This window comes from Chenopodium quinoa, unplaced genomic scaffold (genome assembly GCF_001683475.1).
Source record: "Chenopodium quinoa cultivar QQ74 unplaced genomic scaffold, ASM168347v1, whole genome shotgun sequence".
In the NCBI taxonomy this organism is placed as follows: domain Eukaryota; kingdom Viridiplantae; phylum Streptophyta; class Magnoliopsida; order Caryophyllales; family Amaranthaceae; genus Chenopodium; species Chenopodium quinoa.
Genome location: NW_018745448.1, coordinates 8,051,549 through 8,077,842, shown reverse-complemented (window position 1 = coordinate 8,077,842; position 26,294 = coordinate 8,051,549). Strand labels below are relative to the sequence as shown.

At 36.4% G+C, this 26,294-nt stretch overlaps 1 long non-coding RNA gene across 2 annotated transcripts; it reads right to left on the bottom strand.

Moving 5' to 3' along the window:
* Window positions 1–18,888: 18,888 nt before the first annotated feature.
* On the bottom strand, window positions 18,889–25,580 carry LOC110713801. 2 transcript variants are annotated; one of them, XR_002510058.1, is made up of 8 exons: window positions 25,531–25,580; window positions 22,507–22,611; window positions 22,197–22,426; window positions 21,606–21,818; window positions 21,423–21,515; window positions 21,028–21,157; window positions 20,598–20,948; window positions 18,889–20,084 (listed from the first exon to the last, which is right to left on the bottom strand). It is a non-coding gene; the product is annotated as an uncharacterized LOC110713801 (long non-coding RNA). The 2 variants fall into 2 exon arrangements; XR_002510059.1 differs by lacking the exon at window positions 25,531–25,580 and adding an exon at window positions 23,635–23,809.
* Between the last annotated feature and the right edge of the window lie 714 nt (window positions 25,581–26,294).

Genomic DNA, 26,294 nt, shown 5'->3' with positions numbered 1-26,294 from the left:
CGTTATAAAGGGCAATTTGATATTTAAGGACATTTATTTTAGATTTTATACAAACTAAAAGTCATAATTTAATTACAATAATTTTTTTTAGTAAGTGATTTTGGAGGGAAAACTTTTTATAATATTTTGCCAAGTGTTCTCTAAATTTCGCCTTTAGTATAATGTAATTGATTGATTATGAGAATTTTGAGTTAGGTAGGGTAGGCTTGCTTTAATTGGATCTTTTACCGAATTGGCTAGCTTAGTAAAACTATTTACCAAAATAGCTACTTTCAAATTCTAATTCCAAAACTAACCAAATACTACATATAACCATTTAATCATTTTTCTTGTGAACCGATTGGCCAGATTGGTTTTTTTATTTTTTTGGTTCAATTTTATTTGTTAATATTTGAAAACGAAGACTTTATTTGAAAAAAATTATCATTCTACCTCCCAACTAAATGACTTCATTTGATTAATATTACATGTAATATTTCGCTAGTTTTGGAATTACAATTTGAAATGAAAGTAGTCAAATTGGTAAATAGTGTTAATAAACTAGCAAATTCAGTAAATTAAAAGATCCAATTTAAATCCCATGTTTTGTGGGTATTGAAAATTCCAATCCATTTGCACATTCTACATTTTCATTTTTTATGATCAACCGAACAAACCCCAATATTCAAATTTACATAAAATTTTAATTTTTGCCACACTGTAGTGAAATAATTTATGTAGGTGTGTGTGTGGAGCCAATGTTTACAACGGTTGTTGAAATATGACTACCATATATATTATGTTATGTTAATATTATATAATATGATCGGTTCATTTTTTCACATTACAATACGGACATAATTAGTCTTCTTTTTTATTTTTAATAGCAAAAATATTTCATTAATTAAAAGTCATACGACATCTACAATAGAGATTCGACGCTAACAAATACATAAGATATTGAATCAAATAGAATTTTCCTTCATAAAAACTACGATCATCGAGTAGATCTTGCACTGCGGAGCATCTCCCGCTTATATCGCTGAAAATTACAGCCTTATTGGAGAGACAATCTAACGGTCCTTTGTAGCCGCGAGGATGTTTCCTTCTGATTCATATGTTCGAATTCGAAAATTTGATAACTTTTTCACCAACAAAATAATTGCATGACAATCCATTAGATCTGCTACCATGGATTCAAAACTAAGAAATTTCTCCCTCGAAAAGAGGAGATAAACCTTATCTTTCGAAGGACGTCGAAAAACCTTGTCTTTCGAAAGAGATCGGAAACCCTTTCTTTCGAGGGAGAAAAGTTCCTCCCAAAAGGAGGAAGCATTATTATAAACCTAAAAAAATAATAAAGAAACAAGGATTGGGGCTTTTCACCGATTAAAATCGATGGAAGCCCCTTCAAAATTCAACAATGGAGGCTAGGGTTTTGGAGAGAGGAAGGAGGAGAGAGAAAGGATTTGAGAGATTTTTTTCCAAAGCACTCAACATACATAATTAGTCTTCTAATTAAATGTATTTTTTTCATATTTATCGGTTATCACATTTAAGTATTTAACAAATCAAATTATTTTTTTTTAAAAAAAAAAATCAGGTTACGTAAAGATGTGTGTTGTTGATGATGATACTAATATCACACAAGTTAGAAAATTAATACTCGTACTCCACTCCGTATTAGTTTATTCTTATGGAGTATATAATTGTGGAGTATATATGCACCGTAAAATGGTTACTCCGTATGCTATGATACAAAACATTTCCCTGACCTGTTTACTTTATTTATATTGTTTTTTGTTTTGTTAATTTTTTTTTTTAGGAATTTAGTGTTATTTGGGGTTGTCTTTTAATGGCCTAGCAACTTTGGTGGAAATATTATATATCATATGTTGATCAGCCTGATATACCAAAATTGGTGTATGAAGAGGTGAATAAGACATTTTACTTATTTATTTACGGGCAAGTTTGTACTTTCTTTCCTTTCTTCTTCCATTCTTCCTTCTCCATTACAGCCCATCCCACTTTCTTCCTCCTCCTTCACAGCAATGCCATTAAAATTTCTGTCGTGAAAAGAAGTATTAGACATATGAGATATCGGAAAATATATGTGTTAACAGAAAATATATTTTTAGGGTTCATGATTATAGACTTATAGTTATAGTAGTATATCTTTTAGGAATATTTTTTCTATCTTATGATACTAGTTGTATAAATACTGAACATATTGATGAATAATAATAAGTCATACAAAGCCAGTCCATTATCTCTTTCACCATAATTTGTCAACATGTTTCCCTTTAGGGTTTGATATGACCCTATTTGACACTCTTTGCTACTACACTACAATATATTATATCAAAGAGGGCAATTTAAATCGCCCTCTTAGGTTCAAATTTCGCCCTATTAGGCAAAGAGGACGATTTTAAAATCGCCCCCAAGTCGCCCTATTAGCTTTAAAGGGCATACAAAATTTTCGCCCTCTTTGTTAAATATCAAAAAAGGAAAAAAATTTCGCCCTCTTTGTTAAATATCAAAGAGGGCAAAATTTTCGCCCTCTTTGATTGAATCAAGCAAGACGAAAAGTTTTCTTCCCTTTGTAAACAACTCAAACAAGTCAATTTATATTGCCCTCCTTGCTCAAAATTCGCCCTGTTTGATCAAATTTTATAGGGCAAAATCAAAGTCGCCCTGTTTGTTCAATTTTTAGTTTTTTTTTTTTAAAAAATAATTTTAGGAGGGACTACATTTAGTTAATAAGCATAAATTTCTAATTTTGTCATTATATATACAAAAGTATTAACAAGTTTTCCTAAATAGCAAATATTTAATAATTTTAGGGCACCTTTTCATCTTTGCAGCTTCAAGCATCCTATTTTTTTCCATCTGATCATTTTTACAAGAAACACAACAAGCCTTTTGGTGTCCTCCATCCCCAAAACATCAGCACATTGACTTGATCCCCTAACTGCAACCTTGACAGAAAAGGCCTAATGTAAATTAATAAAGAAATATATTAGTATATAGAACATATCTCAAAGAATAAAGCAACAAATTAGTATATTATTGCACTATTAATAATGACTATGAAAGGGTAATTTGAAGGTTAGGATCATTATTCTGAACAACCTTCATTATTCTGAACAACCTTAACATGTCTCACTCTCCTAAAAACAACTACATCATAAACAGAATTTGCAAATAAAAATGCAGCATATAGTACAGAAAAAGTGAACCACATACCAAATGATCTTCTGAGAATCAGACTCATAAACAGTCAAATGAACCCCTGAAAGAGCAGAACCAGTCAGCATTGTTGCAGGGGAAGTGTTATCTGCAACCGATACAGACATGCTAGAGTCTACTACAGAATCAGATGAAATACAAGGTGACAAGGAGAAATCTGATGCTTCCCAAGATGGCAACACTCAAGGAAATTCCAGTCCGCGACAAAATATTCAGTAGAAGGTCTGTTTATGCTTAATTTAGTCAAGTAGGATTTGATGTGGGATACGGGCTACGGATCAACTAAATTAAAATAAGGAATGTTGGATGCGGAAAATAAATGACGGAAAAATAAAGAAAGAGAGGGGAGACACGATATGGTGACACGGAAAATCCAACTGAAGGTGGGTAAAAACCGTGGGTGGCAATGAGGCCACCAATCCACTATAATATGGGCATAAAGCCGATGATTACAATTACAAGATGTATTCGATGCATATAAAATACAGTGTAGATAAATACAAGTGAATGGAGAGCACGACATTCATTGCACAGTAGTACATATGGAAGAGGTATAATTTGGTGGAGCATTGTGTGTAGGAGTTATCTTTGTAATGGTGTAAAGCGGACTAAAATATAGTAGAATTGTAGTAGCATTTGTGGTGGAATAAACTATACTAGTTTTACTCCTAGTGGAATAAGAGGGTAAGCTTGGCTTCTTATTTAGGATTAAAATATAGTAGTTTGGTTAGAAACTCTTAGGGGAAGATTTAAGTGGGTGGAGCTTAGACATTGGATGGCAAGAATAGTATATAATGTATGTCGAGAGGGAGCTTATACGTGGGATCTGTCGATCTCTTCACAAGAGGAGGTTTTCCCCTATTTATAGAACTTCAAGCAGTAGCTAATAGACGGTTGGAGAAGGATGAGGATGCCCTCCATGAAAATAGGAGATAGTGGTTATTCACTCTTTACTTGGTCTTCCGGTGAATGTAGACGACTTGGAGTACACATACGTGTAACAAGTTCAATGGACTTGTTCTTAGTGGTAAATATCCTCTCCATGACTTTAGAGAACATCCATAACCATCTTGACTTGGTCTTGTATATCTTGGTCTTGAATGTCAACGTCGGTCAACAGTTGTACAAAATGTCCCATAACAATAGCCCCCATTTTCTTAGTTGGAGCATGGCGAAACTAGGAAAATTATACTTACTTTAATTTTGACCCCGTCTTCATTTCGATATTAGTGTCATTGCCTTTGTGTCTTGACTCTTGATGCCTTCGTCATTGGTCTTTTTAGAGGTCATAATTTGTTCATATGTAAGCTTAAGTTGCTGCCATATCAATGTCAATGATGTCATTGGACGTTGCTCGTCAAGTCAAAAGCTAGTGTCAACTTTGGAAGCAAGTGTCGCTGATCACGAACGAAAGATGGTCGTCGACGGACAGAAGCATATGTCGTCGACGAATGAAAGATGGTCGTCGACGGACGGAAGGCGGTCGTCGACGGACAGAAGCCGATGTCGTCGACGGACGAAAGTCAATGCCGTCGACGAACGGAAGCCGATGTCGTCAACGAACGGGAGCTGATGTCGTCGACAGACGGAGGCTGATGTCGTCGACGGACGGAGGCTAATATCGTCGGCAGACGAAAGCTGATCATCGACGGTCAGAATTTGATGTCGTCGACGTCGGAGGGACTTTGTCGATGTTGAATGTTGGTTGTGATAATGGTCATAACGTTAGTCGGAGATTGTTAACAAATAACGAACTGGCGACAAAGCCAAAATAGGTGATTCGGGTGCTAAGACCATTGAAGAAAGAGACGATGTCTGTGTACACTGGCGATAAAGACAAATCTCGAATGTTGTAACATAGATTGAGTACTTGGACAATTAGATGATAGAATTACTTTAAATATGAATAATGATTATAGAAAGACAATAAATATACTTACTTTTGATCCTGCATTGACATGTCGTTAGAGGATAATATAATAATTCATTAATATGAAAGATATTAAATTAAACCAAACCTGTTGATGACACTGATGTTGCTTTAGGGTCGCTCAATTCGAGGGTAGAGCAATTGAATCGTTGTCATTATAGCAATAACCACGATGATACGTTAGCTCTTTGTTATGACTTATGGTGTCGAACTCGGCCCATTTAGGCAAAAAAAACTCTTTTCAACATGGTGTCTGGCGACGAGGCCGCATATGTAATTTGAATGCAATCAATAAAGGATTTCTTAACGTGTTAACTCATTTCATGGCGTTAAAGCCAATCGGAAAACTTTGTTGCGATGTCCGACGCTAAGTTAATTGAATGTATTTAGTGTTCACACTTGGTGTCACACCCAAGTGGTGCTTTCGTCATAATAAATTCAGGTGTCAAGGCCATTAACATTTCAAACGTTTTCTTTGTAAGGAGATAACATTCGATCGCTTCGTCTTGCACTTTAAAAGTACAAAATATTTATCGTATGTGATAACTTTTGTGACATCGTTGATAACAAAGACTTGTGAGCAAATATAATCATTGCATGACTTTGTATCGGAGGGTAAACTCTAACGTAGTTCTAGAGCTGCTGACATTGGACATTATGTGTCTATGTTACTGTAGGCGTCGCTCGAAGTGCGCCTACTTTAAAAGCATGTGGTGAATATGCTTGGAACTCATAGGAAGTTGGAATTGACATAATACGATTAGGGACAAATAAAGTAGGGAGCCGCCAACAAGTTTTTAAGGAACTTGTAAACCGTTCACGGATCATAAAAGGCAACCACGATAAAGGGACAACGAAGGCAACAACGATTGACCCGTGAAGGTTATACCCCATTCATAATCCATGAGATTAATAACTCCATATGGTTCGGAACCACGAAAGGAGGATCGGGGATGATGGTACGAAGTGAGTCATGGAGTCACATTCACCCGTATTGGCCTCTACTCGATTCTTATATTGAAAAGTGATTCCTGCGATCTCAAAGGCATACAAACAAAGATTCAATTTGCTCCAATCTATTATTATGCTAAATTGGTTGAATATTAATGCAACACATAATTCTAAAATATTTGTGATCACTTGATTAAACAACAAGATTAAAAAGGAATCTAAACCGGCTGTCCAAATTATCTTATTAGGAGTTATTTTCAATTACATATTCCCTTTAAACATGCAATATGGTGATCAAAATAAGTATAATAAAATAAACATTAACATTGGAAGCAATTTAACAATAATAGCGTTAGTCAAATCAAATATAAAATAACCTAATCAAGATACTAGCAATATAAAATAAAATAAGAGTAATTAATTTAATTAATTACTTACATTCAGCACGTTCCTTTAAATTGCTACATCATGAATAAACTGTTAGTAACTTCAATAAAAAAATTTAAAGTAAACGAAAATTAAATTAAATAAAAAGTAGAGTTAATTTGGTCCAAACCCTTAGTTATTTATACCTTTCACGCCTTGGTTTAAGGACGGAACCACGGGTTTAGTATAGACTCCTTGGACTGCTTATAGGAATTATTATGGAAGAATAAGGAGGGTAGAAATTAGGTTAAAGAGGGAGAAGAGAATGATTTTTGGTGTAAGGTGAGAGAGAATGATTATTGGTGCCCCGTACATCAGAAATGAGGGGGTATTTATAGAGAAAATGTGCTGAGGGAGCACACGGAACCCTAAAATGATAAAAACCCTAAAAAAGTATCCCGCAACACGGAAAAGCGTACCGTGACAGGGGAAATCCCACCGTCAGACGAGAAACTATCCCGTGACACAATACAAATTTGCGTGACACGAGAAATATTTAGGTTACGGGAAGTGAAAACGCATTTGGGGATTACGCGGAGAAAACACGGAATGTCCCGTGACACGGCACAGGTACCGTGACACGGAAGTATCCACCGTGACACGGTACAGTACACTGTGTCACGGTATGGGAGACGCGGAAATTATACGGAAACAGCTCCGTGTCACGGGGAATCCCACCGTCAGACGGTGTAAATTCCCGTGACACGGTGATAAATGCCGTGATGCGGGAGTTTTTTAGGTACGAAGAACACAAATAGGACAGAAAGGGCACCGTGTCATGGGGATTCCCACCGTCAGACGGTGCAATTTCCCGTGACACGGTGGAATTGCACTGTGCGCGGTGATTCCAGGTTTTTACCCGTTTTTAAAACCATCATAACTTTTGATCCGTACATCGGAATGAGGCATATAATATATCATTGAAAATCTTATCAAGTTTAAGTTCCAACCTAATTAGAATCAAGTCAAAATAATATGTAGAAATTAAGATATGACCGTTTTAGTGGAAGGGTGTCGGTTTTAGGCCGAATTTGGTGTTTTGCTCATATCTTTTTCGTTATAGCTCGGAATTGGGCTTATGATATATGGTTGGAAAGCTTATTTAAAGGCCTATCCAACAAAATAATAATTGGATCAAAATTTTATAGCCATAAAATCAGTTTCTCTCAGTGGACACGAAAAGTGGAAAATAGGTTATGGTTTAGGGAAATGAGCTAGAAATTTGATTGGTTCATGAAATATATTGGATAGAACATGGATTTAAGCACTCCAAAGATTAAATACTCAACTCAACCAATAATGGCGGTGAAAGGTGTTCATCAACGGGTTTGGTTTTGGGGAAACATTTTTAGGTGTCTACAGAAGCCCCCACTTTGACTAATTTTGTAGAAACGTCAGTTTCGAAAACGATAGTCAAAGTAGTCGATAGGGACGGAGAATGATTAAAGACTTTCTGCGATCCTAAATCATTCTGTATACACCGATACCTGCAGAAAAATGTTAGTTCTACAGATAAAAGAGTAAAGGGATAGAATGATTATCTAACACCAGTGTATTGGTGGAAAATGAGCTTAGTAGCTTCCTATACTTGAAGGAATCCACCGGATGACGTCTGTTGAAATGCTTGCCATGCCTGAGGAAAGCCGACTGAGGAGTTTGGTAATTTTCTAAGCCTGAAGAAACCTACCGGATAATACTTTCCATGCTTGAGGAAAGTCGACGTTTGAATTTGGTTTCATTCTATGCTTGAAGAAATCCACCGATGATGCTTTCCATGCTTGAGGAAAGCCGACTTGGCGGTTTTCTATACTTGAAGAAAAATCCACCGATAACGCTTTCCAAGCTTGAGGAAAGCCGACTTGGCGGTTTTCTATACTTGAAGAAAAATCCACCGATAACGCTTTCCAAGCCTGAGGAAAGCCGACTGATGAATATAGTGTCATTCTATGCTTGAAGAATTCCACCGATAATGCCTTCCATGCTTGAGGAAAGACGATTTGGCAGTTTTCTATACTTGAAGAAAAATCCACCGGATAATACTTTCCATGCTTGAGGAAAGTCAAAAGATGATGAGATTGCAAGTCTCTGTGTATCGAGAACCTTGCGTCATGAAATGATGGTGGTCCGCTTGTCCCCGGACGTGGGCTGTAGATGGTCCGCTTGTCCCCGGACGTGGGCTGTAGATGGTCCTCTTGTCCCCGGACGTGGGCTGTAAATGGTCCGTTTGTCCCCGGACGTGGGCTGTAAATGGTCCGTTTGTTACCCCGGACGTGGGCTGTAGATAAGACCTGCAAAAATAAATTTGCCAATGGAATCGTATATATTGTGATTGACTTAACCACTGACTTGACCAAGTTTGACTTGATGTGATATGACATGTGTATGACTTGTGAGTATGTGTGTGTGCAGACGCAAGAAAACGAAGATGCAAAAGCAAAAATTTTCTGTCAATTTTTATCATGAGTGGAGGGTACCGATTTTCTCCCGAAAAATAAAGATGTGAAAACTGAACTTTTATTTTCGAACTTCCCTCGATGAGAAAATTTTGAAAAAGTTTTTTTAAACTTCCCCAAAAGAAAAGATGTGAAAAAAGGGAAGAAGTTTTAAACTTCCTCGTTCAGCAAGACAAAGTGAATCACATGGATTGAATTGCTTTTCTTGAAAGTAATGTATGCATGATGCATGTCCTTAGGCCAGGAGGCTAAGGAGAATTACATCATGTGACACGATAGATGAATTAACTTAGGTCTTGGAGCTAAGCATCATTTATGGTGTAAAGAAACGATCTTGAACGTCACTTAGGTCTGGAAGCTAAGCACGTATACAGATGAAGTGATTATTGCATAATGAACGTTTCTTAGGTCAAGGAGCTAAGAACGATATGCTTTGTATGATTGAACATCAGTGATATATAAATGTTTCTCAGCACATTATGCGATGCATGAAACAATGAATATTGCTCAGGTCAGGAAGCTAAGCAAGTATACAACGTTTCTTCTAATGAATGTTATCTTGAAAGATGATGAAGCATGCGCGGTAAGGAAATAAGATTTCATGATAAAGGGTTCCTAAAGGGAAGGATGATATGGATATGGATGTGTGAGTGAAGTGTGTGAATGTGATACTAAGGCTGGCTGCAAGGGTTATGGCGATGGAAAGAGATGTGAGAAAAGTCAAAGATGATGACTCTTTAGGCTGAGTAGGCTAAATGATGTGGGTTCAAGCCCCCAAGTCTAGCTCTAAATGGGTAGGGGTAAGCATTGGATATTCTTTGACTCGATCATGCATGGATATGAATATGAATGTGGCCGCACCTCGATGTGAGGTTGCCTACGTATCCGTTAGGAAACAGGCCGAACGTAGCTCTAGCCGAACTTTGCACAAGTGTATGTACACCTCAAAGAGGTCTTTCAAGGGTTGTAATGTGGTTAAGTTGATGGTTTAAGGAAGAAAGGGGTAAAAGGCTCAAGACCCGAGAGAATCCCCAAGATGTGTAATTTTGAATTTGAAAATTTTGAATTTTGCAAGTTTATTTTCAACTTTTTTTTTTGTTTTGAATTTCTTTTTTTTCTCTTTTTTTTTATTCTTTTGAATCAATGTAGACAATCTCAGATCATGCAGTCCATCACTCACTTAGCATTCATGTTTCTCAGGCACGGTACCAAGCACTCGATGAGAGACGCAATTTGAGACGTGTTCATATCAAAGATATTGGAACACTTGCCTTTAGACATTGTTTTATTGTTGCTTTACTGCTTTCTTTTTTTTTTTTTTACTTGCTTTTTGAATGTTATACAATTACACATCTTCCAATCCCAGGGTTAAGTGAATGTGGGTTGAAGAAATGAAGGCCAAACGTTAGACGAGGCTCAAAATGGTTGATGAAGAAATGGAATGTGATTGAACGGTTAACAGGGAATGACATGGTTGCAAAGGTGCCTCAAGTCATTGGTGTACCTTGGGTTTAGTTCGGTAATTGATTTTTTTTTATTGAGAATGAATGAATGAATGAAAAATTCTATGATCGAGATGTAAAGGAAAATTGCTCATTTTATCAATGGAAAAGGTGAACGAAACACATGAAACATATAAAAAAATTCAAAGTGGAAAACCTATGCTAGACATGAATGGGGGAATGGAGAAGAATGATAAAGAAAGAAATCATGAAATCTTGCACGAAGGATCTGTGTGCCTTGTATTCATTACTTCTTGCCGCCTGGAGGGACAGGAAGTTTGTTTGCATCCATCAAGTCTTGAATGACGTCCTTCAAATTCCAACATTGCTCCGTAGTGTGGCCCCTTCCTTGATGGTACTTGCAATAGGCATTGGGATTCCATTTGGCGCTTCTTTCTTCAGGTTTTGGCTCTGGGAATGGTCCAATAGGTGTGATCAAGCCTTGACCGTAAAGGCGATCAAAGGCCGCATCATAAGTCATTCCTAAATGAGTGTAAGTTCTTTTCTTCTTGGGCAATGGAGCATCAAGAGCTAACACTTCATTGATATCAACTTGGCTTATATTGTTGGTATCATTTTCGTGCTTAGAAGACGAAGAAGAAGGATGGTCGTTCTTCTTTTTTTTTCCAAGTGTTATTATTGTTACTACCAGCAGTCTTTATTAGCTCATCCTCGATATTGATGCCGATGTCGTATACAGCTTCGAAAGTGTTCAGTGGAAGAAATTTGAGATGTTCCCTATATTTATGAGTCAGATTTTGAATAAAGAGGTGAACCAACTCTCTTTCTTTGGGAGGATCTACCAAGAGTGAAGCTGTTTCCCTCCACCTGTTCAAGTAAGCAGTGAAGCCTTCATTCTCTTTCTGTTTGAGAATGGAGAGTTCACGTTCAGAAGTTTTAGTTTGAATGTTACACTTGTAACGATTCATGAAACTATCGGTGACATCTTGCCAAGTCCCAGTATGCTTGGTATCTAAGGAATAAAACCATTGTTGGCAAGCATGTTCTAAGGAGATAGGGAACACCGTAGGGAAGAGTATTACGTCCAATCCCTCAAGAGCCATGGTTGCAGGGAACGCCTTCAAATGGAATATTGGATTGTCAGTAGGCTTGAACTTTGGAATATCAGCAGTGGAGAACTTTTCAGGGAGTCTGTCCTTCACATTCAAAGGAGTGGGAGGCCGTTCCACATAAGTGAAATCCTCAGAAATCTTACTCATTTGTTCCTTCAGTTTGTCAAGGGTGGAAACAGTGACCTTGTTTTTTTCCATGGTAGTGACCCTAGTGGTAAGGGTTTGCATCATGGCAGACTGTGCCTCGATGGATTTGTTGATGTTCTCAATATCTTCTTTAGTGGCCATTGAAAGGTGATGTGTAATGGAGATGGCAAAGTTCTCTTTGAACGCCTATTAGATCTAAGAGATTGTTGCGGTAATGACTCGAACCGTATTAATCTATCTCTGTTCCTTGACCAAGTACTGTGAAATAAAATAATTCACTTAATTGTTTGACTCATTGCTCAAGATAGGAAAGGAAGGAAAAAAAAATAGACATTTGAAACTCCACTCATTTTTTTATTATGACGAAAAAAAGGTGCATGAACCTAATATACGATCATAAACGACCTGGTGCACGACTCGAGTCAGAACATAAAGAAAGTGTGTGGACTATACTTGACTCGTGAGTGACTAAGTTATGTTATAAGACTCGTGGCATGATCGTATGGTTAGACATGTGAACAATAACCAAAATGACTGACGCGAGGACCAAATTAACACAGACGACTTAAAAAAAGTTGACTGGACTTATTTCAAGGGCACCCTGACCCGGAAAACTGTACTGTGTTACGTGACAAGCTGCAGTGACGCGGTGGTTTTTTTTTTTTTTGGGAAATCCAACGTGTCGCGGTAGAAATTTGCCGTGACACGGTAGAGTTTCCCGTGGCGCGGCAGACTTTTTTTTTTTTTTACTGCAAGTCCACCGCGCCACGGTGGACAGTCCCGTGTCGCGGCAACCCTTCCCCTTTTTTTTTTTTTTTTTTTTTTTTTTTGCTAATTACTAAGTGTGTAAGGTCCATTGGCAATCGTTAGTCATAAAATAATCCACCATAGACAAAGAAAGATCGTTAAGGTTAGGATCAAAACAACCAAACATAAAACACGTAGGCACAATGATGAAAAGAATAGTTCGCAACCTAAGGTCAAGTTCTATGTTCGACTATGGTCAAGTTTATTTGGTGTTAATAGGGTACCATGGTTAAGAGTTTGGACGCGTTAGCAAGGCAGCCTCCCTTGAGGGTGTATGCCAACGGGCAGCTCCGTTAGTTTGTGATGAAATCGAACTCGACTCCATGGTTTGGGTGGATTTAATAACTCGGATGAACCCTTATTTCCATGAGCGTTTTTTGGGTTGATAGAGCTTAAATCCCCCGGGGCTAACGCATGTAGAACACATACATTTTCTTCGGAAAAATCGAAGGAAGATGACTGTGAGAAGAGAAAATAAGCCAACGGACTGATTTTAGGACTGCCGTGACACGGCAAAAATTCCGATTAGGGACAAATAAACCATTAGACGGTGCACTGTACCGTGACACGGCAGTCAGAAGATCTGACTGGTGCCCTGTTTTCCTTCGTGCGCAACCAAGTTATCCAATTTTTCCTACGGGACAGACCTGAATGCGACGTTAAAACGTCTATGCAGATGCGAAAATGCCAAATTAATCACAGGAATATTTTTTCAAGAATCTTTCAAGTCTCATCCACTCATCTTAATTAAATATCGATCACTCAAATTGATAAATAATCAAGAATCCTCCCCAGTGGAGTCGCCAAATTGTAGGCGTCGCTCGAAGTGCGCCTACGTTAAAAGCATGTGGTAAATATGCTTGGCACTCATAGGAAGTGGGAATTGACATAATACGATTAGGGACAAATAAAGTAGGGAGCCGCCAACAAATTTTTAAGAAACTTGTAAACCGTTCACGGATCATAAAAGGCAACCACGATAAAGGGACAACGAAGACAACAACGATTGACCCGTGAAGGTTACACCCCATTCATAATCCATGAGATTACTAACTCCATATGGTTAGGAACCACGAAAGGAGGATTGAGGATGATGGTACGAAGTGAGTCATGGAGTCACATTCGCCCGTATTGGCCTTTACTCGATTCTTATATTGAAAAATGATTCCTGCGATCTCAAAGGCATACAAACAAAGATTCAATTTGCTCCAATCTATTATTATGCTAAATTGGTTGAATATTAATGCAACACATAATTCTAAAATATTTGTGATCACTTGATTAAACAACAAGATTAAAAAGGAACCTAAACCGGTTGTCCAAATTATCTTATTAGGAGTTATTTTCAATTACATATTCCCTTTAAACATGCAATATGGTGATCAAAATAAGTATAATAAAATAAATATTAACATTGGAAGCAATTTAACAATAATAGTGTTAGTCAAATCAAATATAAAATAACCTAATCATGATACTAGCAATATAAAATAAAATAAGAGTAATTAATTTAATTAATTACTTACATCCAGCACGTTCCTTTAAATTGCTATATCATGAATAAACTGTTAGTAACTTCAATAAAAAAATTTAAAGTAAACGAAAATTAAATTAAATAAAAAGTAGAGTTAATTTGGTCCAAACCCTCAGTTATTTATACCTTTCACGCCTTGGTTTAAATACGGAACCACGGGTTTAGTATAGACTCCTTGGAGTGCTTAGGGGAATTATTATGGAAGAATAAGGAGGGTACAAATTAGGTTAAAGAGGAAGAAGAGAATGATTTTTGGTGTAAGGTGAGAGAGAATGATTATTGGTGCCCCTACATCAGAAATGAGGGGGTATTTATAGAGAAAATGTGCTGAGGAAGCACACGGAACCCTAAAATGATAAAAACCTTAAAAAAGTATCCCGCGACACGGAAAAGTGTACCGTGACACGGGAAATCCCACCGTCAGACGGGAAACTTTCCTGTGACACGGTACAAATTTGCGTGACACGAGAAATATTTAGGTTACAGGAAGTGAAAACGCGTTTAGGGATTACGCGGAGAAAACACGGAATGTCCCGTGACACGACACAGGTATCGTGACACGGAAGTATCCACTGTGACATGGTACAGTACACCGTTTCACGGTGTGGGAGACGCGGAAATTACACGGAAACAGCTCCGTGTCACGGGGAATCTCACCGTTAGACGGTGTAAATTCCCGTGACACGATGGAAAATGCCGCGACGCGGGAGTTGTTTAGGTATGAAGAACACAAATAGGACACGGAATAGCCCCGCGTCACAGCAAGGGCACCGTGTCACGGGGATTCCCACCGTCAGACGGTGCAATTTCCCGTGAGACGGTGGAATTGCACTGTGCGCGGTGATTCCAGGTTTTTACCCGTTTTTAAAACTATCGTAACTTTTGATCCGTAACTCGGAATGAGAAATATAATATATCATTGGAAATATTATCAAGTCTACTTTCCAACCCAATTAGAATGAAGTCAAAATAATATATATATTTCAAGATATGGCCGTTTTAGTGGAAGGGTGTCGGTTTTAGGCCGAGTTTGGTGTTTTGCTCATATCTTTTTCGTTATAGCTCGGATTTGGGCTTATGATATATTTTTGGAAAGATTATTTAAAGGCCTATCCAAAAAAATAATAATTGGATAAAAATGTTATAGCAATAAAATCAATTTCTCTCAGTGGACACGAAAAGTGAAAAATAGGTTATGGTTTAGGGAAATGAGCTAGAAATTGGATTGGTTCATGAAATATATTGGATAGAACATGGATTTAAGCACTCCAAAGATTAAATACTTAACTCGACCAATAATGGCGGTGAAAGGTGTTCATCAACAGGTTTGGTTTTGGGGATATATTTTTAGGTGTCTACAGTTACCGATGCATGACAAAACCAAATTAAATTAGAGAACAAAAAATAAACGTTTCATAGATAAAATTTTGAAGGCATGCAAATAAATAAAAGAATTTTTTCTAAAACGATTTTTTATCGACACTAATGATACTCTACATGCTTATGACACTTTGTAGACTTAAGACTTTATATGTACTTTAGGACTTGCTCGCTTTGCAGTGTTTCATTTGTCAATATGATCAATCGTTACGACCAATCCTTTCGGTGTACTTTTGAAGAATAACTTTAAAAAAGTTATACTATCATTGTATGGCCATCATTGCATTGTGCGCCAATACCCCTTGCGCCCTGGCGTCTGACGCTGAACATTGAGGATTAAACTAGTTATTCAGGTATCGGGCGTTTGGCGTCTGACGCTAAGGTCTATTTTTCCCGGGATTCGTTTGCTACGATGTTCTTTTGAGCGGCAGTTTTCCTCATCCCTTTTTGGGGATGTCAGTGTAACTGACGCCTTTGTGAGTAACTGTTGTTTGGAGATTTGGTCATGAACTTTTTTCCTTTGACTCCTTCGTTCATTGCTTTTTTTTGTGTCGTCATGACCCTTGATCATAATTATCTGATGTTCCGTTCCTTTGTCAATGTCGCTACAACTTGCTGGTGTGACCCTTGACATTGAGGTTCCCTATTCACACACGTCGTCATGATCTTTATTTACGCTATCATCTTCATGGCGTCGAGGTGTATGATGTTTTCATACATAATATTAAAATCGTTAAGCTTAATCTTGGTGTTGAGTAACCTGTTCGTCATCACTCTAAACACTAATGTCGGATTTTTTCATTAAGTCAAAAATAAATTTAAAATATGAATTGTAAACGATGCGTAAAAAGACTTAGATATTGCACATGACGTTGATTCATAAACCAAGATGTAACCACATGTTTCATCACAAGGATTACTAATAATCAATGACGAATAAGAAATAGGTTAAATAACGAAAACATAAATTAACTATGTGTATTACTACGTCAACAAAGATGATAGACGTAACAAGTAAAACTTTAAGGCGGTAGAATCATGTCAATGACAATGCTAATTAGCAAAACAAATTATTAATACGTTAATGAATATGATCAATGGAAACATAAATAAATGCTTCAAGCTAGGCAACAAATTAACGAGCATGATCATGACAATGTAAATGTAAAAACTAAAAGCGATAATGTGGTGTACCTCAATAGTGTCGGTGATTACCACGGTTTGTGACAAGACTGATGGAAGTCGACATACATTTTAAATTATAGAAATTTACCTTGATAAGAATTGATGTCATTTAAATCAAGCCCCCAATGTTGGATCACTCGGGAAGATTAAGTCAGGTTTAGCCCCCGACGTCATAATCTAGATTGGTGAATTATCTACAAGAGCATTCTCATATATACCAACTTGTTGTTAATTATTCATGAAATAATAACAAATAACATTATCCACCATATGTTTCGAAAAAGCATTAAACATTCATAATTACGTTAAGAATGAACCATAATCAAAGCATCGACAGTTAATCAAAGTTTAGTGATTAAAACGTCAAAAACTAAGGAAAAATAATCATAATAACCAAATCATGATGTATTGAAGCATCGGGGATCAAATAACAAAATTTAATCAAAGCATTAGATTGATAATCAGAGCATAGTGTCTTGCTCCCTTGTGGCAACTTCATGAAAAAAAGCAAACAATATGAAATGAAGTTAGCCACAAAATATAATGTTACCGTCGACTTGTTGTTGTCGATGACAATATTCCGATGTCACAATCAATTAACGTTATAAATCTCCACCTGTAACCTTACTTTATCTAAAAATACGCTTGGTACGACATAAATTAGTCATCATAAGATATAAAAATCTAAGCGCTACATAAGCTAATGTCATGAGTTATAGATAAAAGTCAATGTAATTATTTTTATAATAGAATAGTCTTTAGTAATAAATCTGAATTTTGCATTTAGGCAAAAGCTTACTTGCATCGTCGTTTACAACAACATTTGTCTTAATGTTGTCGTCACTTACTGATGATACTAGGCTGCTGACGACGTTACTGACTGGCGTCGTCGACACTGATTGATGTCGTCGAGTTATTTGTTGACGACATTAAATTGCTGATAATATTATTGGAGTCAACCTTGATGGTGACATCACTTGATTACTTATCTGTTTCAACGATACCATAGCCAAGAAAAAATGTTAGTCTATGAAGGCAAGCACTAAGATGTAATCGATTAGTGCTTAAGAGTCAAAATCAATTGACAAAGAGAAATAAACAAGCTAAGTAAGCGAACAACGATTGCATAGGTGCTTTTATATATTGATGAAAAGATAATACCTTTAAAGCATTGTGATATTGATGAAAACAAAATGTAAAGCATTAAAGTAATAATGAAACTTCAAAGTAACAATGGTCATGAAAATTAGGAACAAATGGTAATAATGCGTTAGTACAAATAAAAATTAAAAACCTTTATCTAAAATGACAAGGGTCATTATTATTATGCCAACAATATGACGTACTTCGGTGGTAACGATTAAGTTTTGTAGCAAGCTTGATAATAGTGACTTATACTTCAGATAATATAATAGAAAACTTACATTGGGAAAAATGTCAGCGTATAAATCTAAAAGTGTTGTGTTGCCTGCGGATTCGCCATTCGAGTCTTCCCACTATTATTATCCACGACCTTGGGTGTCGAGCCTCAACGTCATGCTTTAGGTTAACATCAAATCTATAATCTCTTTTTTAAACTTATTGTTAATTACGCAAAAAACCACACTAGCATATATCGACATAGACAAAGTAGCATTTTATATATGTAATTGCGTTAAAAATGAGTCAAGGCATTAATGATAAGTCAGAGTCTAGTGATCAAAGTATTGGAAACTAGAACATTAAAAATCAAAACATAATAATATGATCCTAATGATTAACAAGAGAACAATAGAAAAAAATATTTGAGGCATTAGATTAATATTAAAAGTATACTATTTTGTCCCCTTGTGGCACCTTCATGAAAAACACAAATATTAAGAAATGAAGTTAGCCGCAAAATTCAGTTTTACCATTAACTTGTTCTCGACGATGGCAACGTTCTGATGCTACAATTACGTGACATTTCGATCTTCACCTGTAAACTCAATTTACCCAATAACACACTTGATGTATAGGTTAGTCGTTATAATATAAGTATCTAAACATTACGTAAGTTACTGTCGGCATGATATTTAATTACCACTAGAGATAAAAGACAAGATAACCATAAAATATTGTAAAGTTAAATTGCCTAAAGATTAGGTAAAAGCATACTTATCTCCTTCAACCAGGAAATTAGTAATTGATGCTGGCGACACTGAGTTGTTGAAGTTGTCACTTAGTCGAATATCACCAACTCATGAATTTTGTGGACGATCGCTACCACGATGTGGGGATGACAGATAATTCTTAAATGGATATAGATATAGCTTGATGATGGGAATGTGTTTGAATGTGTTTGGAAAGGAACTTTTGTAGGGTTGATATTTCAATCTAGTTGTAGCCCTACGGTGGGCGCCAAATTGTTTATGCTAAATTTTGTCAAGTAGGATTTGATGTGGGATACGGGCTACGGATCAACTAAATTAAAATAAGGAATGTTGGATGCGGAAAATAAATGACGAAAAAATAAAGAAAGAGAGGGGAGACACAATATGGTGACGTGGAAAAACCCAATGAAGGTGGGTAAAAACCGCAGGTGGCAATGAGGCCACCAATCCACTATAATATGGGCATAAAGCCGATTATTACAATTACAAGATGTATTCGATGCATATAAAATACAGTGTAGATAAATACAAGTGAATGGAGAGCACGACATTCATTGCACAGTAGTACATATGGAAGAGGTATTAATTTGGTGGAGCATTGTGTGTAGGAGTTATCTTTGTAATGGTGTAAAGCAGACTAAAATATAGTAGAATTGTAGTAGCATTTGTGGTGGAATAAACTATAGTAGTTTTACTCCTAGTAGAATAAGGATATGGATGGCTACGGTAATGTTTGTAGAGGACTAGAGGGTAAGCTTGGCTTCTTATTTATGATTAAAATATAGTAGTTTGGTTAGAAACTCTTAGGGGAAGATTTAAGTGGGTGGAGCTTAGACATTGGATGGCAAGAATAGTATATAATGTATGTCGAGAGGGAGCTTATACGTGGGATCTGTCGATCTCTTCACAAGAGGAGGTTTTTCCCTATTTATAAAACTTCAAGCAGTAGCTAATAAACGGTTGGAGAAGGATGAGGATGCCCTCCATGAAAATAGGAGATAGTGGTTATTCACTCTTTACTTGGTCTTCCGGTGAATGTAGACGACTTGGAGTACACATACGTGTAACAACTTCAATGGACTTGTTCTTAGTGGTAAATATCCTCTCCATGACTTTAGATAGCATCCATAACAATCTTGACTCGGTCTTGTATATCTTGGTCTTGAATGTCAACGTCGGTCAATAGTTGTACAAAATGTCCCATAACAAGGTCTTAAGGCTTTCTTGGGTGATCTCTTTCACTTGTCGGCGGGTGATAATATTTCAATTTTGTAGCTAAATTTCATGATGTCTCTAGCCGAATTCATACTGTTCTAATGCTAACAGATGGAATTGGCTGAAATTTTTCACAGGAAGTCATAAGTGTATAAAGGAGAGTATAAAAAGCAAGTAGATAATTCATAAGTGTAGATAATTCTCAATTAGCATGTATTTTAAAAACTGAGTATTATGAAATGATGCCTCTTTTACTGGTGTACACCCTTGCATAATTTCTGCCATTTATTTCCTTACATTATAAATCACAATAATTAGAGATTCACAAAAATCACAATAATAATAATAAAATTTTTAATACTAGAGTTTATACTCTATAGCTTCATGCATTACATAGTTTAACTAGTTGAAAATTAAAACAAAACTTAATGTAATAACAGTTTTAAGCAGTATGATGCAAGGGATACTATTGATAGCTCATTACCAATGAATGTCAATGAGCTATACAAGATAGTATATGCAGATGTCAGTAAATAATAGCAAAACACTGATAACACATACCACAAACCATACAGTTAACCATGGCTGCCCAAAAATATCAAAGTAGAAAAAGATACTTCGTATAAAATATTACCTCTATTAAGCATCAAGGCCAATCTTCTCCATGACTAACCAAAACTTTTGTTCTAGGTCTTCTTGTTTCTTCTTAGACGCTTTCAATTCAGATCGCATCATATTATTTTCATTTTGTAGTTTTTCAACATTTTGTTCCAGCTCAGCTCTTCCTATCTTTCCGTCTTTAGACGACACCGGGTGCCCTTTGCCTAAACCTCGGGCATAACTTGAACAATGTCCAAGAACCTTCACATAAGCTTCTTCAAGAGTAAGATTATCAACCCCCTTTTCACCAATCTTTTTCTCATGCAACTCCCTTAATTCCTTGAACTTCTCCTCGGCCTCATCGTCAAACTTCCCATTTTTATGCCTTACAAGATAAAACAAAGTCAGAATTTATAAATAAAGAAAAACAAAGTGTTCGTGCATTAGACAAATATTCAGTATACCTCTTTGACTTCTCCCATAACTAAATACATGGGATCATCATTAGCTTGGGATGAGGTGGTTACATTTGAGCTAGAACCATTGATTTCAGTGACCTCATTCTCATTTTTCACAAGCTTGTGCCTCAAGTTCCTATCAAATCACATACATACACTTATTAATTTTAGCAAGATCAATCCATTTAGGAAACAATAATAATCAGAGCAACAGAACCAGAAATGTGAGCCAGAAGATCATCTGATGTAACCACAATGAAAATTCCACCAACAGACTGTGTTACTAATTGGTAACTGATTATTTGATATTGAAATTCAGATTAGGATGGTCAGAAACAGAAACAGAAACAGAACCAGAAGATCATCTAAATGATCAGATTAATTTTAACATTTATACTCACCAATTCATAAATTATGCGAGCTGTTGATTTCGCACCACATGCCGACTTGATCTTCTTTGCAAGAGCATTAGCCTGATTCTTCTCACTCCATTCCTAAAGGTTACAAAATAGCATATAGGATTAGTAAAGGGGAAGAAATGCAAATTGCAGAATTTTGATTACAAGAGCATTCCTATTACTTACCTTCTGCTTAAGAGAGCTCCAATAGTTATAAACAAGCCACTTCCATTGGTCAAGATTTATTGAAGGTGGGAAAGCACGCTCCGCCTCTAATAAATATTTTCTATTTGAAAAATATTCAGCCTTCAACCTTTCTCTCCAATGCCTATAAAGGGTGGAGCATTGAATCTTTATTGCTTTGCAAATGTGTGCACCTTCACCCAATTCATACTTTGACTACAAGAATATTTAAATTTAGTGATATGAACCTTTTAATAGCAAGTGTTTGTCTAATAATAGCAGAAAACAAGCATAAAGGAACAATCAGAAGTACTAAATCAGCAGACCCAAAAATTACAATACCATATGACATTTCAATTAAGCCTAAGAAATAATCACTTATGCACACCTTTATCCCCTTGTTTGATGATAAATATTGATCATAATTCATAGTTACATAAAGTTAATTAGTCCCATGCTAATCCCAAAAGTATTTAGCAACGGAATATTTTCCATGAAAACTAGAAAACAGAACAGAATCATGCAACTCAGTCAACATGCACCACTAAAAACATTTTAGAGAGTCATTAAGATTGAATTTGCAAGATTATATACCTTAATCCTTGCTTATAATCGATCTGAAATCCCTTCAGGCATATCACTCCATTTAGGAACATCAAGGGGGCAAATCTCCTTAAACCAATAAGCACACTCAGCAACAAATTGATTTGCACGCTCACCCACAACAGCTCCTAATGCTAAAGGAATATTAACCTTGAGCTTTCTAGGTTGAATGCTTCGCAACTTTTTATACTTGAGTGCTCTACTTGGACCACGAAAGGGACCTAATTGAAAATACATTACACAAATCAGCTAGGAAACAGAACTATAAATAGAAAACATAACAGAAAACAGAACACATTACCTTTTCTTTTCTTAGGTTGTTGAGAGGTCGACCCTACAAACTCATTACTATTATTATTAGAATCTAATTGCGATAATGATGATTGAGTCTCCAGATTCATTGACCCTACAGAATCATAAATATAAAACAAAATCATAAATAGGAAACAGAAAATAAATAGCAAAACAGAAAACAGAAACAGAAAACAAACAACAGAAACAGAAAACAAAATTAATATAACAAATCACTACTAGAAAATAGCCAAATAACGACGGAAAATTTCCGTCGGAAACACCGTATTTTCCGTCGAAAAACTCGTTTCCGACGAAATTCCGTCGGAACTAGTTGTCGGAAAACGTGTTATAGGAAAATGGGCTTTTTCCGACGGAATTTCCGTCGGAAACACTATTCCGACGGAATTCAGTCCGCCAGAAAATATTTTTAGGCCCGAGAAAGTCCATCGCAAGTTTCCGACGGACTGAGTTCTGTCGGTATGTTGTGACGAAAATTTTGTCGGAAACTTATTTTAAAAAAAACAAAAAAAAAAGCCCCCCACCACCCCACCACCAGCCAACATCACCAGCAACCACCCCGCACCACCAGACCCCACTGCACACCGACACCAACCACCACTACACTAGCCCCGATCCCACCTTCAAACATCAGCCCCGATTCCACCATTAAACACCACCGTCGACACCACCGACACCCACCCTAGCCCTTTCCCAGCTTTAAACACCACCACACAAAAAATAAACCCCAAAAAACACAAAACTTAGTACAAAAAAAAAACTGAAAATAACCCCAATAATCGAAAATCAACCCCAAAATTAAACCCCAAACACCACCACACCAAAAATAAACCCCAAAAAACACAAAACTTAGCAAAAAAAAACTGAAAATAACCCCAATAATCGAAAATCAACCCAAAAATACGAAAATTGAGACAAAAAAAATTGAAAAACACCACACAAATAAATCAAAACCAATAGATCTACATAGTTAGCAAGAATTTCATAAAGAAAATTAAGAAAAACGTTAATTAAACCACAAAAATTAAAGAAAATATATAATTATACAATCATCTAATAAAATTTATAAATTAACATTACAATTTCATAAAAAATTAACTAGATCTATGCGCATTACGTGGTCGCCGTTCTTGTTGTCGTCGCCGTTCTAGTTGTCTTTCTTGTTGTGGTCGCCGGTGTTGTTGTAGTCGTCTTCGTTGTTGTTGCTTGGTCTTTATGGTGTTGTTGTTGGTGGTGGTGGTAGGAGGTAAAAGAGGAGAGGAAAGGAGGAGGGATGAGAGAGAAAGAGAGGAAAGAGAAGACGAGAGAATCAGAGAAGTCAGAGAAGGGCGGACGGAGGGATGAGGAGAGAGAAAGAGAAGGAAAGGAGGAGGGTTAAGGAGAGAGAAAGAAGAGGAAAGAGAAGTGAGGGAAAAAAAAGGGGCGGAAAGAAGGTTTAGTTGTTTAGGGTTAGAGGTTAAATACTCCGAAATTTTTTTTTTCCTTTTTTTTTATAGTATATGTTACGACGGATTTTTCCGTCGGAAATTTCCGACGGAATATTGTTCCGTCGGAAATTACCTTCTCCGACGGAATATTCCGTCGGAATGTCCAATTAATCCGACGGATTTATTTTTCGTCGGAAATTTCCGACGGATTTCCGACGGAATTTTTTAATTCGTCGGAATTGTCCGACGGAAATTAAATCCGTCGGATATATCGATTTTTTCGACGGATTTTCAAGTCCGTCGGAACTGGTCCGTCGTTATTAGACCTGATTCTTGTAGTGAATTTTGACATATAAAACATACAGTGAGCTAAGTAGTAAACTTACCAGATGATGATTAAAACTCAATAGAAAACAAAAAATAAACAACAAAACAAAAAAACAAACAACAAAAACAGAAAACAGAAACAGAAACAGAAAACAAAAAAAAAATTATAGACAGAAATAGAAAACAAAAACAGAAATAAACTTATAAAACCAGTAGCTTATTTTACATAAGTTTGAGATTAAAAAAAAGACAAAAGATGGAATAGCAACAAGTTTATTGGCTGCCCGAGTCTAAATCATCATCATCATCATCATCATACTCTTCTTCTTCTTCTTCTTCTTCTTCTTCTTCTTCTTCTTCCAAAATCTGATTCTCCTTTGACTCAAAACCAATTAAGTTCACTAACATAGGAGGGACATCATTTCTTGGTAAAATCTCATCATCTACATCATTCACTATTGAGTTAGGTATTCCTAATTCAACATCATTATTCTCATCATCACAACCAATATCATCAACAATTGGAAAATTGTAGAAGTTACAAGGAATTGTCTTAATAACGATTCTCCAATTTGGCTCATTGTGTGCCCTCACGTAATAGACTTGTACAACTTGGGATGCCATCGCAAATGGCTCATTGGTTTGTAAAAACCTTTTGTTGTTGACACTAATAGTGCCAAACTTGTCCCTTTTTATCCCTCGCCCCTCCCTATAAATATCGAACCAAACACATCTAAACAACACCACGATTGGTTCCTTATCCCCAACATTTGGAACATCATACTCCAATTCTATGACTTCTTTTAAAACCCCAAAAAAGTCTCTTTCTCCACTCTCTTAATCTCCTTTAACAACTACTCCACTATTTTGTGTCTTTCGCCTTCTTTGATGTTTTTTAGTGTGGAAATGATGCCCATTTACATAGTATCCTTGATAGATTCTAACACTTTTACTCGGGCCTCGTGACAATGATAGTAACTAAGTTATTACTCTTGGATCTCCTTCCATATGAAGATTCCATATCTATGAAAATAAGTCATTATGGAGAGATCGAATTAGTATTAACACATACAAACCATAACCTTAATCTTAACCTTAACATAAAGACATAACACTTACTCGTGATTGAAACCAATCAACTACACTTGGTTTTGGCCCACCAATAGAGGCATACTCTCTGTTCATCATATACGTGTTAGTGGTATTTCACATAATGATAAATTAATGATTAAAAGAATAAAAAGATATAGATGCCTTACTCCACAAATGGTTGTACTTCTGGACAATTCATAAGAACATATAATTGAGCTTGCTCCCAATCTAAAATGCTCAATTGCTTGAATGTTCTTCTCCCTAATGCATTTCCCTTGTTTTGAAAAACAGATAATTTAAACAATGGAGAATGATAATTCTTATCCAAGTCATTTCTACTCATGCGATTGAATTTTGTCTCAACACCACTTAAATATACGGGCATTCATGGTGTACATTTCCCTACGAGAAATAACCTTATTAAATGATGCCACAAATTAAACAATCACATATTAATGTAAATGAGCAGTAAGATTACCTTTCAAATTGATATTGCCAACAATATTGCACTGGCCCAGCAAGCTTGGCCTCAGTAGCCAAGCGGATTGGGAGGTGAACCATAATATTAAAGAATGATGGAACAAACACCTTTTCAAGCTTACAAAGAGTTATTGCAATACTCTTTTCCAATCGCTCCAACACATCAATTTTTAGAGTTTTGGAGCACAATTGCTTAAAAAACAAGCTTAGCTCAACCAAAGGTTCTAACATTTGCTTAGGCAAAATGCCTTGAAATGCCGATGTAAGCAAATTTTGCATAAAAACATGACAATCATGGCTCTTCATGTTTGAGATTTTTCCATCTTCTACAATTGCACATCGAGCTATGTTAGAAGAGTAACCATCTGGCACTTTAACCTTGGACAACCACTCTGATACTCTACGCCTCTCAAGCAATGTCAATTGATAAGGAGCTCTAGGAATTGCATAT